Source organism: Grus americana, chromosome 3 (assembly GCF_028858705.1).
Source record: "Grus americana isolate bGruAme1 chromosome 3, bGruAme1.mat, whole genome shotgun sequence".
Lineage (NCBI taxonomy): Eukaryota > Metazoa > Chordata > Aves > Gruiformes > Gruidae > Grus > Grus americana.
In genome coordinates, this window is record NC_072854.1 from 119,390,661 (window position 1) to 119,407,037 (window position 16,377).

Here is a 16,377-nt window from a genome sequence, read left to right on the forward strand (position 1 = left end):
TTTGACAGCGTGACATTTTTTTGACAGACATTTTATCTTACTGTAATTTTAGGTGACAGAGCAACTTGGGCTTGTAACCAAAAGGCTGCTGTACTTTTGATCTGTATATTATACTTTCCTACATGCTTGCAACTGGCACGTGCTCTGGTTCCAGTAGTGATGATCCAGTAAAGAAACTAGAGCCAGGAAAGATTTGCCCACAAACCGCAGACAACCTCAACGTGATTTAGGACAGCTTTCCTTTGCAGAATAGTCACATTAGATATTGATCGGTATAAATAATCGTTGATACTGTAGCTCAAGGGGCTTCTTCCTCTTCTTTTTTAATATAACAGCCTCATGAAACCAATCCTGTTGTTTTCTTTGCGGTACATTGAAGACTCTGTTTGGCTAAGGTTTACTATACGTTTAATATAAAAGATTGCCCGTGAAAACATGTAGGAGTGGATCCACAAAGAGATGCAGGCACTGAAATATATAATTTCCAGTGCCTGCTAATTTTCATAGCCCTGACCCAGGTGTCGGAGCTTTTCATTGAACGCACAGGGAAAACCACAAAAGACAGCAGCTATGGCAGCTACTCAGTAAGAAACACTGATGAGGAGAGTGGGACATAAGTCCCATCCCTGGATGTAATTAGGAGGCTGTGGCTAATGAGAAATCAAAGAGAGCTTATTAACTGAGGAGCCTGGTGAGTCACCAGGGAGATGGGGGAATTGTTTGCAAACAAGCACCTGAGTAAGGGTGTACGTACCCTATTAGGGCCAATACAGAATTCTTCCTTTTTTGCCATTTCTCTTCTCCTTACAGACACTTTTTGCTATTTACTGATGATTCTCTCTTCTCAAAATAGGCTACTACTACACTTTCATAAGCTGGGTTAGCTAAAAGCTCCTCAGTGCTCAGTGCTTGCAGCCACATAGATTCTCTGTGCAAACTTAATTGCATTAAGGACTGGATTTAAGAGCAACAGATCAATACTCAGGAGAGTTGTTAGGGTGAAATATGGAGACCTCATCCATAGATGAAAGGAAGAGCACCACGTAATAATGATAGAAAAGGAATTCATCAGCTGTATTTTCATTCATTGTGCTGCGCCTGGCAAAAAAAAAAAAAAAAAATTGTGTATTCAGTTCACCACTCCAGTAATTTTGCTTTTAAAAATATCCAAATTTGTGTTGAATCAGCAGACCCTGTTAAGTATTTTTCAGACGCTCCATGGTTTTGACTGCATACGTAACCTCCTGTTCTCAGCCAAACATATTTCTGCTTCACTGCTTGCAGGAAGATACCTGAGGAGAGCAGAGCTGAGCCTGCCAGCCCCTCGCTTTCCCCAAACACAGCATTAGGTATGCATCAGCAACTTTTACGTACAGTCCTTCTTCTTATATTATGTTCCCCTTTATATCACCTGTACAGACCGTGCTGCATTTTACCTAGCTAGTTTGGGCTTTGCTGCCCCTTGAGCTAGCCACTTAGTGCAGCTTAACTGAGCGTTGGTTGTTCCTGTGCAGTTTTTACTGTTGCAGTTGGACGTCCTCATTTCACTGTTGCAATCACGCTGAAAGGCATTGCCGTTTGGATGCTGCTAAGCAGGAGCCTCCTTGCAACTTTAAACAGGTAGTCAGAAAAATTGTAACGAGGTGCTTACGCATAACCTCCAGCATATACGGACAGATGGACAGATTAACCAGCAACCACTCCATTATGTTGGGGGTTTTTTTAAAAAAAGCTAAATCCCTTTTGAAATAAGCCCATGCTTATTTCTTGCAAAGTAGTGATAATCAATTCAGCCCATCCTGAAACGAATTTCAGCTCAGTAAGGGTCGTGGCCTGACAAAGAGGTGCACCTTTGCTGTGCAGAGGAATCCAGCTTGTTCAGGAGCCTGTGAAAGCTGCGGATCTGCAGGTGGGAGGTTAATTTCCAACAGCCTGATTCAGCAATAAAACAATAAATACAAAATCCTCCTCAGACCTTTCGGACACAAGCACTTCAGAGGCACTGAGAACAGGTTAGCTCCCTTCATTTCAGGCTCTTTTTAACAGAAATCTCAAATCCCACTGTTTTGCCTGAATCAGTCTCTGTTTTTGACTGTGGTCACATGTAGCACAGAGCTATTTACGTATTTATTTATTATAGCTGGGGGACCAGCAGGCTGTAGTTAACAGTGGGGTGCAGGTTTCGGGGGTGCTCAGGCATGGGTGGCACCAGCAGGGTCCCTTGGAGGGCAGGTTCACAGCTCCCCTGGCTCCCTTCTTTCTACCCCTGAGGCAGGAGGGGGCTGACGGATGATCTGCTTGGGATACTGGGCTAGACTGGCTTTCCCTGCCTTTTCTTCTGGCGTCAGGGAGGCGGGGGAAAACGGGCATCTCTTAGCTAGCGAACAATATCTGCCCATCGTTGCTTTTAGCCCACTTTCTCAAAAGCAGGAGTGAATTTGGCTTCCTATTTCTTACCATTCGCATATGAAGGAAAGCTGCAAATAAGTAGTATTTAGGTTAGCAGGATCGCATTTATAAGCCATAAATCAAATCCAACAGACCTTGAATGCTTATTTCTAGCATACAGACCACAACTTTAAACGTCCTGTGAATCCTGATGCTGACCTGCTGGATTTGGTTTCTGCGGCACGTAGAAGGCTAATCAGCACACTCCCCCGGCCCTGGAGGGGTCTTTCATCTGCCATGATGACGTGCAGCGTGCTGACACGCATTCAACACCAAATAGCACATGCAGCATTTTGTTCACAAAACCCCAGCTTCTGGCAAATAAAATTGTATTAAGTAAACCATAGTACCAAGCTGCTGCTGTATTCCCTGTGTGCAGGACTTCTGGTCTTCTGAATGTAAGACAGGCTTATATCCCTCTGTTTTGTCCTCATTACATATAGTCATTTTATTTCATTGGCTGTATTACCATTCCCTTTGAATCCTTCCATTCTCCTATGCGACGCTTTGTGCCACTCATGAAAACGAAGACTGGTGAGTATCTTTAGGACAAGGACTTCCCCTTCCTGCACATGATCAGATTTTTCAAAACAGAAATAAAATGAGCTTCTGCATCCGAGACAAAATAATCTCCCTGGGTAGGAAATAGCAATTCTCATGAGCAAAAGAATGATAAATGGGTTGTGTTCCTTTAAAAGGTGGTAAAATGTTTGTCCTTTGGTTAACAGAGGAGGAGATGGGTTAGAAACACATTACTGGTGAATCAACTAAAATAAACTTTCCAAATAAGTCCACCACCATGCAAATGCTTACATTCAGGAGTAAATATTACTCAAAAATTGCAACATGCTCACATGCATGATATTTTGTGTAGTCAACATGTGATGGAGTTGCTCCCATTTGAAGTGAGGCAATCCATGACTTGTAGACCTTTCCTTTTCATGTTATGCTTCACCTTCTGCACAGTGCTACTTACGTCTGGGTTCTTCTCGGTGCAGACTGCTTGGCAGTTTAAAGAGAACAGTAATTGCTACTTAAATGAAAAGGGGGGGGGAGGGCACTCTGCCTCATGTTTGCACAGTTTTCTCCCTTTAAATGAAAAAGAATGATGAAATTTGATGAATTTCTGCCTCTGAAGGAGAGGAGCTGTGGGTCTCGGCTGATGCAGCTCTTCTGACGCAATAAAGCTGCGCTGACGTGCACGCGTGAGCCGCCTCCTGCTCTTTGCTGCTGGTTTTACAAAGGTTTTGTCACTGATGGCTATGCCGTGTGGGAAAGCAAGACGGCTCTCGATGCAGGCAGGTATGACTGCAAATCCCTCCGTCACTGCAGCAACGCTCTCACTTTTCCAGCTGTTCATTTACTGTTACAGGGAGGGACAGGGATGACTCTCGCGACGTCTCACAGGAGAGCTTTCCTGTGTCTCCTGACAATCAAGAGAGGGATTTGTGGCTGCCTGGGGTTCATTAGGATCCTGCGCTGCAGTGACAAGCAGCCTGGCTCAGCTACAGGTAAGAGAAACGTGTTTGTTTAGCCATCTGCAACTTGAAAGCACTCAGCCTGTTGAGAAAGGGCAAGTGCACATTCAGTACTCACTCCAGACAGGAGCAAGATCACTTCAGAAGCACAGAGGAAAGAGGAAGACTTTGTTCTTGGAAGTACCTGGAAATTTTACAACCCCCTCCCCCCTCTATGCTGCCTAAAATATCAACAAGATGCACGAAGATCAAGTAAGAGACACCATGTGACAGAGAGATATAGAGATGACAGGGCAGGCAGAGGAAAAAACACTGAAAAACCAGCATCCCTTCCAAATGAACACATGTGGAAAATGGGCAGTTCAGTCCTTGCAGACCTTCCCATGCTGAAGCACAGCAGTGGGGTCAGAAATCATGAGCCTGTCTGGGGACCCTATTCTCCACACCCATCTCACCAGCATCTTTAAAATAATGAGGGGGGAAAGGCCCCTGCTATGCTCCATGGGGTAACATAGAGGACAACAGCAAACATGGCCCAACTGCAGATGGCAAGAACAAGAAAGGACAATATCTCCTGGCTTTCCTGGAAGCCTGCTCACAACTCACCAGCTAGGGAACTGCAGAGGTTTGGGAGAGCAGAAAGTGGATCCCCAGAAACTCCCCTCATGAAGGGACTGCACCCGCTGCCTTCTTGGAAGAGAAGGGTGGATTCTTATCACATAAGGATGTAGCAGATTTTCTTTTCCCTTCACATGGAATTAGATATTTAGACCCTTGCCTTAATACATTATTTCTCTTCCTGATAATAAGTCAGATAGAAGTTACACTGGATTTTTCACTGACAGTGTCAGGTCAAAGTTTGCTCACTATGCCCCTGCTCTGGAAAAAATTCTGTTATCAGCAAAGAAGTAAATGCCAGCCTCTCAAAGAGAGTTTCCAAGGAGTCCTACATCCCTCAAAGGACAGCTGGAAAATTGGGCTTGAAAGGCTACATTTTTTAGGCATTGCAGATAATTCAGCTGAGCTATGGTTGAGGCTGCAATTAAGAGGGGCTGGTGGGATGTGAGAGGCAGGTTGCAGAGCACATGTGATGGCAGAAGCACACTGAAATACCAACTCTGCTGTCTGTAATTGCATAAGCGGCTTCTCAAAAGGATGGGGAGAAATTTCCCAGGAAATTGGCTGTCTGAGGTTACAGAGATAATGAGTATTTTCAGAAATCAGCACCACTGCCAGAAAATAAAGTGGAAAACCTCCCCCCATGGAAACTAGAGAAAGCAGAATCAGGAATGTTGGAGTAGGGAGAAAGTAGAGGGTGATGAGAAAGCCAGATAAATTGTAGGGAAAGACTCCTTTCGTAAAACAATCTGCTGTGGGGAACATGAAAATTAAGTTGGCTCTTGGAAGAGAGGAATCCCACCCAAAGCTGCTTTTCTGAGGAAGGGGATTATCTTGGCTTGGTTCCCTACAGCTTTTAAACGCACAAGGGAATTTAATTAAGCTTTGCTACTTTCCTAATTGTTGAAGCTATTCTCAGAGGCTCCCAAGACTTTCCAGGCAGTGTTGGTCCAGAGATGGGACTTCTGAATTAACAGCAAGGTACAGCAAAAGTAGTGGGGTCTGGGACTCAGCGCTCCGGTCAAATAACAACTTGTTCAGCTTATGAAACATTGACGTAATCCTGCCGAAATGGACCCAGCTGAGGGATTTATTTTGTCTAATGGGTTCCTGCAAATTCACGTGGAGTTTTCCATAGGGTGTGAGCACAGTCTTTGTTTGCTCTGTGCCACAAGCCAGCCTGTGGCGTTGCTGTGTGCCCTTCTCTGGAGGGACCACATTTCACGGACTGTGTATCCCTTGTATCTCAGCCTAAAAGTGGGAGGTAACACTCAGCCAGCTCATAGGTTAACAGCTTTCAGATGCTCTGATGGAAAAAGCCACTGTATTATTAATTAAAACTGGTTTGGCCCTGAATATAGGTTTATGATCAGTTCAGGATCCAACAACAAGCTGGTGTTTGGGGCACCACTGGTCTGTTACTGGGACTTGCAAGTGTACATCTCAATACATAAAAGGCAACTGATTTTTTGCAGGTGTGCCTTCAAATTGGAGAAAGCTGACAAGCTGCTCAGAGCTTCCAGGGCTTGTTAAAACAGTCCAGGTTTGAAATTACATAAAGGGCAAATGAAAAACAATTAAACCCCCTTTAGCCACATTGCAAGCTTTTGCATTTTTCTACTCAGAAGTTCAGCCAAGTGAGCAACACAAAGATGAGGTGAGCAAAATAATAAAATATTGCTGTGGCAAGATGCAACCCTTACCCTCCTTTCCCTGCCTCCCCAGCTTTAACTGCCCTTCTGACTCTCAGATATTTAATTTGTCAACAGAATCCTCAACTTCTGGGCTCCAGATAGGAAACAAAATACTTGTGTCAGGGATTTCATCACATCTGATGCCTCCCTGCCACAGCGAAGACTCTCCTTGGGTAGTCCATCGGCCTGGGGGAAGAGGCTAAGCATGGAGATGTCCTACCACACAACCAAGTGGGGTAAGGCTATTTGCCTCCAGGCACCTGATGCCACCTTGCATTGAGGGGGGGGGGGCTGTTACCTAAACCACTTCATAGCAGTGTAGTGAACAGGTACCTGAACCCAAAAGCAAGCTCAGAGCAGAGGAGAGGTCCCTGGGGTTTGGCTGCCAGCTGATGCTCACATGTAACATGTCTCAGAGGCATGTGCTTCAGCCACGTGGGGCTGGTGGGACAATGCGGGACATGGTCCAGATGTTGCTGCCTGTACAGCTTAGCCCTAGTGCTCAAAGGCAGAAATACTAATGCTACTACAGGACCACTGCAAGGTCCCTGACTTTAATACAAATCTCACCACTGGACTATTCTTGCTGAGCCCTCCTCTACCTCCTTCCTCCTCCAAAATGACCCAAGAACTTGAAGCAAACATTTGGAATTGAAATTTCTGCTTGAACAGTAGACTTGTTAGAAGATTAGTAACATGGGATGGAGAGGGTTAGACAGCTAGAGGTATCACTATAAGCCCTTCTGATAACAACAACAGATTCAGACCAGCGTATTGCGTCTTACACATGTATCTATATTAATAACTTGGATCTCTTCTGGGATTTGGCAGGACATCTGAAGTTATATTAATGTCTATTTCTTGCCTTGTCAATAAAAAAACAACCACCATTAAACAAGGTCCTAAGCCGTCATGAATTCTTTCCAGACATACTGCAATTGCTATTCCAAAAGGAGCAAAGTGCAGAGACTACAAGTGTAGAAAAATAAAAGAGAAGCTGTTATGGAGATTTAAAGCAAACAATACCTGCGTTATGTCCTCTCCCCTCCAGATGGCTCATGCCTGAATGGCTTTCTGCTATTGGTTTTTTTGTTTTTTATTTGATACCAGTAACTTATTGATTTGGGGTTTTTTTTTATGGCATGACGTGATGAAGTCTGAACTGACGTTACATTTCACTAATGTACAGCTCCCTTGAGCCAACATCAATTTTGTCTACGATGGCTTTGCAAGGGCAAAGGTCAGTTAAGGTACTTTCCCCTTAGCTCTGTCACAACCTCATGAGTTTTCAGGACATTTATAAATAAATCAGGTGTTCACATTTCAAGCAATAAGCCAGATTCTGAAGGGTTTCTTCTGTCCCATAAAAAGCAATTTTTACTCAAATGATATTTCAATCAAAACTGATCAAGGATGACCTGATCCAGTCCTTGAATATGAGTAGATATAAAATCTGTTGAGTGTGCACTGGCTGTTTTTCAGAACTTGGAAACACGGTACAATCTATACACGTGCAACTCGCGCCCCACGGCTACACTCATCCAGCCATTGACTGTATCGTTGGCTTCATTTGGGACTGAGTTTCCCCATGAACCCAGCCTACTCAAGGCCAGTGGGATAACCTCTTTCAGCACAATAACCTACTGTATAGACACTGTTTAGGGCGGAAGGCCATATCCCACATGGTATACCTCAAGTGGCTGACGTTCCCTGCTGACCCTATTTCTCCAGTTTCTGGAGTAACACTGACTAATGTGGAGAATTAGGGTCACGGTCTTTCTTCCTTTCTGGACTCCTCCTCCCTTTTCGGGCAAGAAGGGACTACAACGTGGGGCTTCTTGGGAGAGATTTTGCTGCTGTGACAAACCCTCCTGTGTTCTGAGAGGGAAGCTGTGCTTCCCAGAGCCCACCCAGGAGGAGAGCCCACTCCAGGGGCACTTTTGGAACATTAGTGTTACCACAGGACGGGGCTACACTGTCAACTTATTGGCAACTGCAAGCAACTTCCCTGGAAGGTTGTCAGCCCAGGACCAGAAATCACAAATAAATTTCCGTATGTTGTCAGGATGAATTTCATTTATCAATGTCTACAGCAACGTGAATTTCAACTTGCTTGTCCGATGGACTAGGTAGAAAAAGCTATTATTTTACAAACACAGGACAGACTAGTCTGTGAAAATCTCTAATTACTATTATTATTATGGTTTACCGAGTCTGTTTGGGCTCCCACACTTCCCGGTAGCCTTAGCTGAGCCCTCCCAAATTTTATTATCTGAGATGGTTTTCCCACACAGCATCTGCCAGATCATCCCTAATAATGCACAAAGGTATTAGCTTGACAGGGTCTCCCCTTTTTATTTATTTTTTTGGCTCAGAGCATGACACAAAGCAAGGTGAAGCCTCTCTTGCGTCTGCCTCCGATGAAGCAGAAATCATCCCGTGGAGGCAGGGCAGGGGGGAAATGCAGATGAGCTCTTTAGCTAGGCTGTCAACTGTGACACCAACCCCCACTAAATCTTCACCCTTTCTTTGCAATTGATAGCTCCTTCCCACGGTTTCTCTATATTTATATTGGGTTAGATGAGTATATACATGAAGCACATCTGGCACACAGCCAGATCAGCGCCTCGGACTCGCATGCAATCACAGATGCAAAATGCTGTATTTCTCACAGAGAATGATCCAAGGTGGCCCAACAGAGCTGGCCTTGGGTTGCATTTGCACTGGGGCAAGTTAGGGAGTCATTACATGATGCGTTCTGTCCCAAAACCATGAGGCTGAAACCTCCAGCTAATCACCACAGCTTTTTCCACCAGAATCATGAGGTCCAGAAAAATACTACAGGACAGTGTAAGGGTACATCAGGTCCAGCAGTCACCCTTTACTTAGCCGATACTCTTAGTCTCCTTGCATCACTCACCCTCAAGTGAGTCTAAGACGACGGGGCGTAGCACACACTACCTGCAATCCCCCATGGCCTTCCCAGAGAGGATACTCAGAGGAGATACTGAGAAATACTCCTGTGAGGACAGCTGGGGTAAAAACATTTGTCCTTCCCTCCATCTCCAAGTCTGATGCATTAAAAACATCAAAATTAAGTCCTCAAGACTAGGGAGAAAAATCCACACGATACAGTATGCCTCTTCCTGGGGTTTTTTCCTCCTCTCTAATTACTCAGCTCTAAAATGTCAAGGAAACATTTTTTTTTTTTTTTCCCCCCACAGCCATACTTACTATGTAAGATATTTAAAGCTGAAGTATTATCTTAAAAAGAAGAATGGAGCAGTGGGACTGACCTTGATCCTATACTTAAACTATCCTAAATTTAAGTATCAGTTCTCTAAGAGACCTGAAACACATTACTCAGGCTCTGGGAAGTTAAAAGGAAAAAAAAAAAAAAAGTAACTTTCTAAAAGTACTTCTCTTGCAAACTGTGAGGATTAAGATGCTAAGGTTTAGGAGTTTTTAAGTTCTTCGGTAATGTCTTTCTCCATCAGCAAGATCTGGCAAGATTAGGTGACTAATTTACTTGCTGATGTGAGAAATGTTCAAGTTCAGCGGATTTTTTCTTGTCCTTACCTGAACTCTCACTGAAGAGGAATTTTTCAACTGAGTAATGATTGATTCAAAACCAAGTTATAGGTCTCAAGGGAAAGACATTTAGGGGTTTAATTCTCAACAGTCAAGTCTAATTCCTCAGTGAAAGATGCCATGGCACCAGAGAAGGAAATTGGTTACTTAGATTGAAAACAAGCTGAAAATTTGTCACAAAGAACAGCTTAAAAAGGTGGGTAAAAAAGCCAACATGTTGTAAAGTAGAAACAAACCCAGAAGCTAAGAAAAGGGAAAAAAAAAATAGTGAACTCATGATCTGCGGGATTCATTTCTCTGATAGATTTTCTGCTTCCAGCCACTGCAATTAATTTTGGGTCAGACGGTTTGCATCAGGCTTATTTCTCTTGATCCCCGAGAGTCTTAAAGTTATAAGGCTGGGTAACGATCTTCAGCCCCCAAGAGGCTTTAACACAGTTATGAGAGCCCTCTTTGGGAAAGCAGCGTGGTTTTCATCACTAGCCTGACTGGTTCGAGTCTGCAGAGATTACTTAAAATCAGAGACCTGGAACCTCTCAGGGGTTTCTTGACAGCCTCTTCCAAACTCTGTCACTGTTCAGCTTGAGAACATTTGCTTTATGGGATTTCCCATGGAAAGTCTAACTGCAGGTAACATCTTGAAAGCCATGGAGGATGTCTGAGACCAAGAACTATCCCTCTCTCCCATGTCATGTGCCAGCATCTACACTGAGCAGGAAACTAATGACCCTTCCTGAATAATGGCTTCTCTAGAGAAGTAATTAGTCATACTCTCTAATATCACAAATGTAATAACTTTGATAAGAAATTGAATATAGAAATATTACTCCAAAGCATTTCCCTGCAAGATCCCAAGGTACTGAAATGGATTCCGAGTGTTTCTCAGCTTCCTACCCTGTAACAGATGAACCACTCACAAATACCACCAAGCAAGCGACAGCTACTTTGTCGTATGGCTGACAGCACTCCATGGGACACAGAAGGACAGGGCAGAGGCTGCCACTTTCTGTGTGCACCCACATCACTGCTTCTGCTCTCTTCTCCAGCATTGTTTGCTGAATCTTTTTCAAGCATACTCTTGCAAAGCACCTCAAAAGTAATGTTATGCAGCGCAGGTAAAACTTTTGGAAGTACCACAATGATGTCGGGAGGCCAGCACTCATTTTCACAATACATCTGGGCCGGCATCCAAGGGGATATTTAGGTGCCAAACACCCATTTGGTGGAAGTTGTAGGCAAGGATCTCAGTGCCTGAGGCTGCGAGTGCAGCGATAGCCCCAAGTGCTCACAAGGCTCCCAAGGGATCACAGATGAGGACTAACTCTGTCGCGGTGATATTCTCAGCGAGCACGGTGTTGCAGCTTGGTGGATGAACTGCTCTCATAAGAAACCCAGGGCCATTTTGCATTATTCCTCTCTGAATAAGACTTTCATCCAATCCCGTGCTAAGATGAATCACACTCCCATTCCTTCTCTATTGTTGCCAGAGCTCATTTTCCCTATTGTTCTTCAGTAAATTGGGGTAATTCATTCAGAAATGAAATTCAGCCCTATACAAAGGCCTTGGCAAACTTAAATGCTGTTGAAGAGAGCACAGGGGATGCCAACCCTCCTAAAAAGAGGGAATTTCACTGTAACTTCTTTTGGCCAAGTTTCATAATTCATTTTGAAGTGTGCTCTTTAGAAAGACAGTCTCTGTGCTTTAGTCCACCTTAATTATAAAAAAAATACACAAACCTTACTATTTATTTCCTCCTTTTCCTTGCTTATTTTTCTCTAATTGTTAATAATTTTAATTAACACCAGAATTTCTCAACAGCACATCATCTCCTTTTTCATTACAGGTGTTAATTGCAGACTCAAAAAAAAAAGGTGAAGAAGAAATTGAGGTAAACATCAAAAGCAGCACAACACTGTTGGATGTGCAGAAGAACAATTACTTGCACAGTTGTCTTATTAGGACTTTGGTTGATTTATAAGAAAGTTTTAAAACTATTTTTTATATTCTCCTACCTACATGTATTATTTTTTTTAACAATATATACATGTCAAGCTATTTTCTTTTTTTCCAAAGAAATTCTTTCCTCTCAGGTGTACCTCAGGTCACAGTCAGATCCATAGCACACTCCAAACCTAAAACCCAATCTACATTTTTACTTTCAATACTGATTTTGAAAGATTTTATCATGAAGTGGCACTATGCATAACAAATATTGAGGGCTTCTAAAATCTTGACCTAATGAATGTCAGTTATCTCTATGTACATCCATACATAAAGTTACATACTTTGTGTTACATATGGGCACAGCAATGCTTTCTGCTTATTATATCCCAGAATTAACACACCTTATTGAAATACATAAACATAAAAGTGAAGAATACAGAATTACAGAAATTTATGTCACAAAGTGAAATCTTTGGGAAGTCTGGGAACAATTATGGCTTTCAGCCAGGGAAGCCTCAGAAAGAGAGGGCACCTTGGATAAGAAAAGGAGGCAGGGGACGTCTCTACAGGCCAGCTGTAGCATCCAATCTTATTTCCCAAAAGCAACAATTTCATATCGCTTAGTCAGAGATCAAAATAAGCAGGCAAACAACTCATCGAAACAAAAATCCCTGAGGTTTCCCAGGACACAGGGACGTCAGTAGGTAGGTGTTTCCCAACAGAAAGTAGGCATTTCAGCACTCAGTGCAGGGGTGAGATGGTACCTAGGGCTACCTGAGAGCATACAGAGAAAGGGCAAGGGCAGCACTAGCGATCTCCACCGCTTTCTCTTCTGCCCAGGGATTAAACATAGTTGCAGTCCCTGAAAGCTTAACCAGCTTTCTGGATGAGATTGCCAGTCTGTGGCAGTAGGAGCTACAACCTCTTCAGATGCTGCAGCTAAATCCTCAGGCAGGTTTAGTGGCACATCTGAGCCCTCAACCTTCACCACTCGCAGTCCCGCGTGTGGATAGAGAGGAAGTCAACGTGACAGAAAAGTGGAGCAGACAGCTCGAGGTGGAAACCTCTCTAATTTTCCCAGCTTTATCTGCCAGAGCACCCCATTCTTGTCCTCAGCAATGCCAAAGACAGGACCACAGCATAACTTGGCTGCTGGTCCGATCTGCCTTCAAGGTGCACTATCCCCAATGTCAGCCTTCCCTGCTTTCCCCAAAAGCTGAATCCCAGGCAATGGGAGGCACTGGTTGGCCTAGCCAAGCATATCTCTAGCTCACCGGTGCTGCTCAGGACACATCTAACGTGCCCCCCTCCCAAAGCCCAATGCACCGTGTTGGGTTCGGGTGGGATCTGTCCAGCCATGGGGATGCAAAAGGGCGCTTTCCTCTCCCTGCCTGCCAGAGAGCATAGGAAGGATGGCCAGGGGCTGAGGACACTCTCTCATATTGACAATCGTCATTACCTGCCACAGGTTTTATCCTTCTATATTAAGGATATCTCTTTAGAAAATAAACAAACAGACATCTAGTAGATCATAACATGTCCCTTTTCTGCCCAGCACTGACCCATGAAGCACATGAATATTTATTTGTCCACACTAATTTTGAATGATACAGTCATCTCCATTTTATAGCTTCCATATGTCCTCCTACTGCCTTACGTCACACTGTCCTTACTAGTTACAACACTTAAAAGAATGAAGACTTCTTTATTCTTACCTGCAGGTCAGATTTTCTCTCAACAACATCTAGTTACACCCTCGTCTATAGCCTCAGTCCTTTTTATTCCTCTTTGAAATCCTTCCAGTTTTCACTCTGCGTCAGTTTTCCTCCACATCCTGCTGCAAAACAAACATACGTAAGTCCTGACCCGAGAAACACTAGGTGCTTCCAGACAGTGCTGAGTGATTTCTCAGCACAGGGACTGAAGTGCCGCATGAGCTGTCATTCCCAAGGCCACTGTCCCTGCTCCCACATAGCTCCTTAGAACAAACTGTCTTCAGTGCTTGAGGCCTCTCAAACATTCAGCTGTCCTTTGGCATCCGGCATTTTCACTTGTGCTAGAGAAAGGTTCCTGCATTGCAAATGCAGACTTCAGCTACAGGGAAATGACATGTCTCCCTAGGACTCTCTTCCTCTGTCACTGAATTTCCCCTAAAAAATTAATCGCTTCCCATTTTCCAGGTTAATTTTCTTAATAATTTGGATATATTCTCTGTTCTTTCTGTTTTCTTTGGTACATCCCAGTTTGTGTTATTCAATGACATCAACTTGCTTTTTAGTAAGTTTTTGGCCTAATTGATGAAGGCTGTTTATTAAAAACACCCCCCAAAAAACCCCCCAAACAAACAAACAAACACACACACACCAAAACAGACTAAAGGCTACTTGTCTCCTGCCCCCACTTCCCAGTCCAGCACAACTCTCCATCCCAAAGAGAAACAGTGCAATAATTTGCTGGGCAGTCCCTCAGGAGAGGTTCACTTGATTTAACTCCAATGTTTCACAAGCCTTTCCAATTTAAGCCCTCAAAAAGACCCTCAGGAGAAACACTGCTGCATGCAGCCTCTATGCTTCATTTTTCTAAAAAAGTCCTTGTCCACCCATTAGACGCTCCCTTCATATTGGTTTGGTCCCTGGTCACCCCTTCATAGCCTGCATGCCCTCCTTTCCCTCCACATTTCACGTAAAACAGCAGATCGCTTATGGCCCCCAGCTCCTTTACCGTCTCCTTCGACCAGTAAAGAGATAAGGCAAAATAAGATTTTGGAGGCAGTCTGAATGGGCACGGAGGGCCTGTACCAGGTCAGGTGTTGGAGGCACAGCCTGGCAGCTCCGATGCAACTCAGATCATGATGATGAAACTCCCCATTTTACTCACCCTTGTTGTGCTCTGCTTTTTGACTACTGAGGCTTTCTGTTGCATTCCTTCCCCTATTTCCCTGCCAACTTTCCTCAATTCCCAGCACTTGCTTTCTGCTTTCAACTCTTGAGTAGTCCCCTGTGAAATGTCACTCTCCTCTCTTGTGGATTTCCTTCTTCTCCTTCAGGGTTTATTATTTTTTTTTTCTAATCTCCATCTTTCCAACAGGAACTAAGACCTGTTCTATTTTAATTACTGCTCCAGTTAGCATCCTCCAGCCTTCTTCCAACCACTTTCATTTTCACTGCTTCCTCCCAGTGGACCTGGCCCACTCAATTCCCTAAAATTTACTTTCTTAAATATAGTGCTATGTGCATAATTCATCCATAAATTGATTTTGTTTCCTACTGGGATAATCATACAATCTTCTGTAACAGTTTTTTTTACATCTGTTGTTATTCTTTCCTTCCTGGTAATTATATACATAAAGATACATATTTAGGGCAGGAAAATAGAAGACAGCAGATCATACTTCAAACCCACATTTCTCTCTCCTTACAGAGACTTCCTCCTCTTCCCAGAACCAAATACTGTTCATCTAATTCAACAGGGCTGACATTTCTAAGCAAAATAAAGCAGACATTGCTTTACGGCAAAATATAAGTTAGTTAGAGCCAGAACATGAGCTGATGTAAATGAGAAGAGATCTATTGTCTTAAGAGAGAACGTATTAATTTTCAGCAAAAATCAAATTTTAAAAAGATCACTGCAGTTGTGCAGATATAGCACAGCTGAGAATCAGGACTACCTTTAAACCTGCTGGGGTTTTTTGTTTTTCTTTCTCTTAAAATTATGAGCTGACTTATCACATTATTTTTTGAACCATTAATAGTGTGGAGTCTAATTTAGAAGCAAAGCTAACGCACAGGAGAACCAAGCAGCACAGATGACAAAATTATCACACCTTCCCTGGTACTGGCAAGCAGAATGAGGGCTGAATGCTTGCACATGTGGCTTACTTGCATTAGTGTGAAAACCAGTGCTTTGGGGAAAAAAAATAGGGTATTTTATTATTCAAATCTGATTCCTTTTTCATGTCAATTCGTGACATGACATCTACTTTCGTGAGTCTTTCCTGTCAGGAGTGAAACATGCTCACATGTGTCTTTGATATGGTTTTATTTTTCAAATTATCACAGGACAAACAGCGACGAATAACATCCATATAAATGTGTTGCCTTTGTATGTGCTTACTTCACAGTAAGTGAGAAGAGGGAGAAAACCAACCCAAACAGACAGAAAATATACAGAGCATGACTATTTGTAACATGTATGCTAAGAGTTTCATACAACAGAGACATATCCCCGGGCTCCTTGCTGCTCCTATAATACAAATAAGAAATATATAAGTACCTCATAAACCAGCTTGTTGGATTTTATTGTGAGAAATCCATCAGCCATCATATTACCATGCAAATCCTCTTATTGCATTGTCTGACAACAGCATTTCAAAGAAAAAATAAAGAATCCCAACAACCTGGAAATAAATTCTGTCTTTCATGCGTGTCACTGGCTCCCATTAACAGTAGTCAGAGTTTCTCTGCAGGGGCCTGTCAAGGTGAGAATGGACTGCCCACCCATCTCCCCTGCTCAGCAGACTACATTGTGAATTGCTGCATAGATATTCTTTTTCCCCGAGAGATCAAAGCAGGAAGCCAGGATTAAAAGATAAAAAAAAAAAAAA

General features: G+C 43.3%; 1 long non-coding RNA gene across 3 annotated transcripts in view; it reads right to left on the bottom strand.

Annotated features, from left to right (window-relative positions):
* LOC129204728 (uncharacterized) overlaps window positions 1–13,619 on the bottom strand; it is a 57,124-nt gene extending 43,505 nt beyond the window's left edge. For all 3 annotated transcript variants that reach the window (XR_008576481.1, XR_008576480.1, XR_008576479.1), the window contains exon 1: window positions 13,490–13,619. This is a non-coding gene — a long non-coding RNA (uncharacterized LOC129204728). The remainder of the gene's footprint in view (window positions 1–13,489) is intronic.
* Between the last annotated feature and the right edge of the window lie 2,758 nt (window positions 13,620–16,377).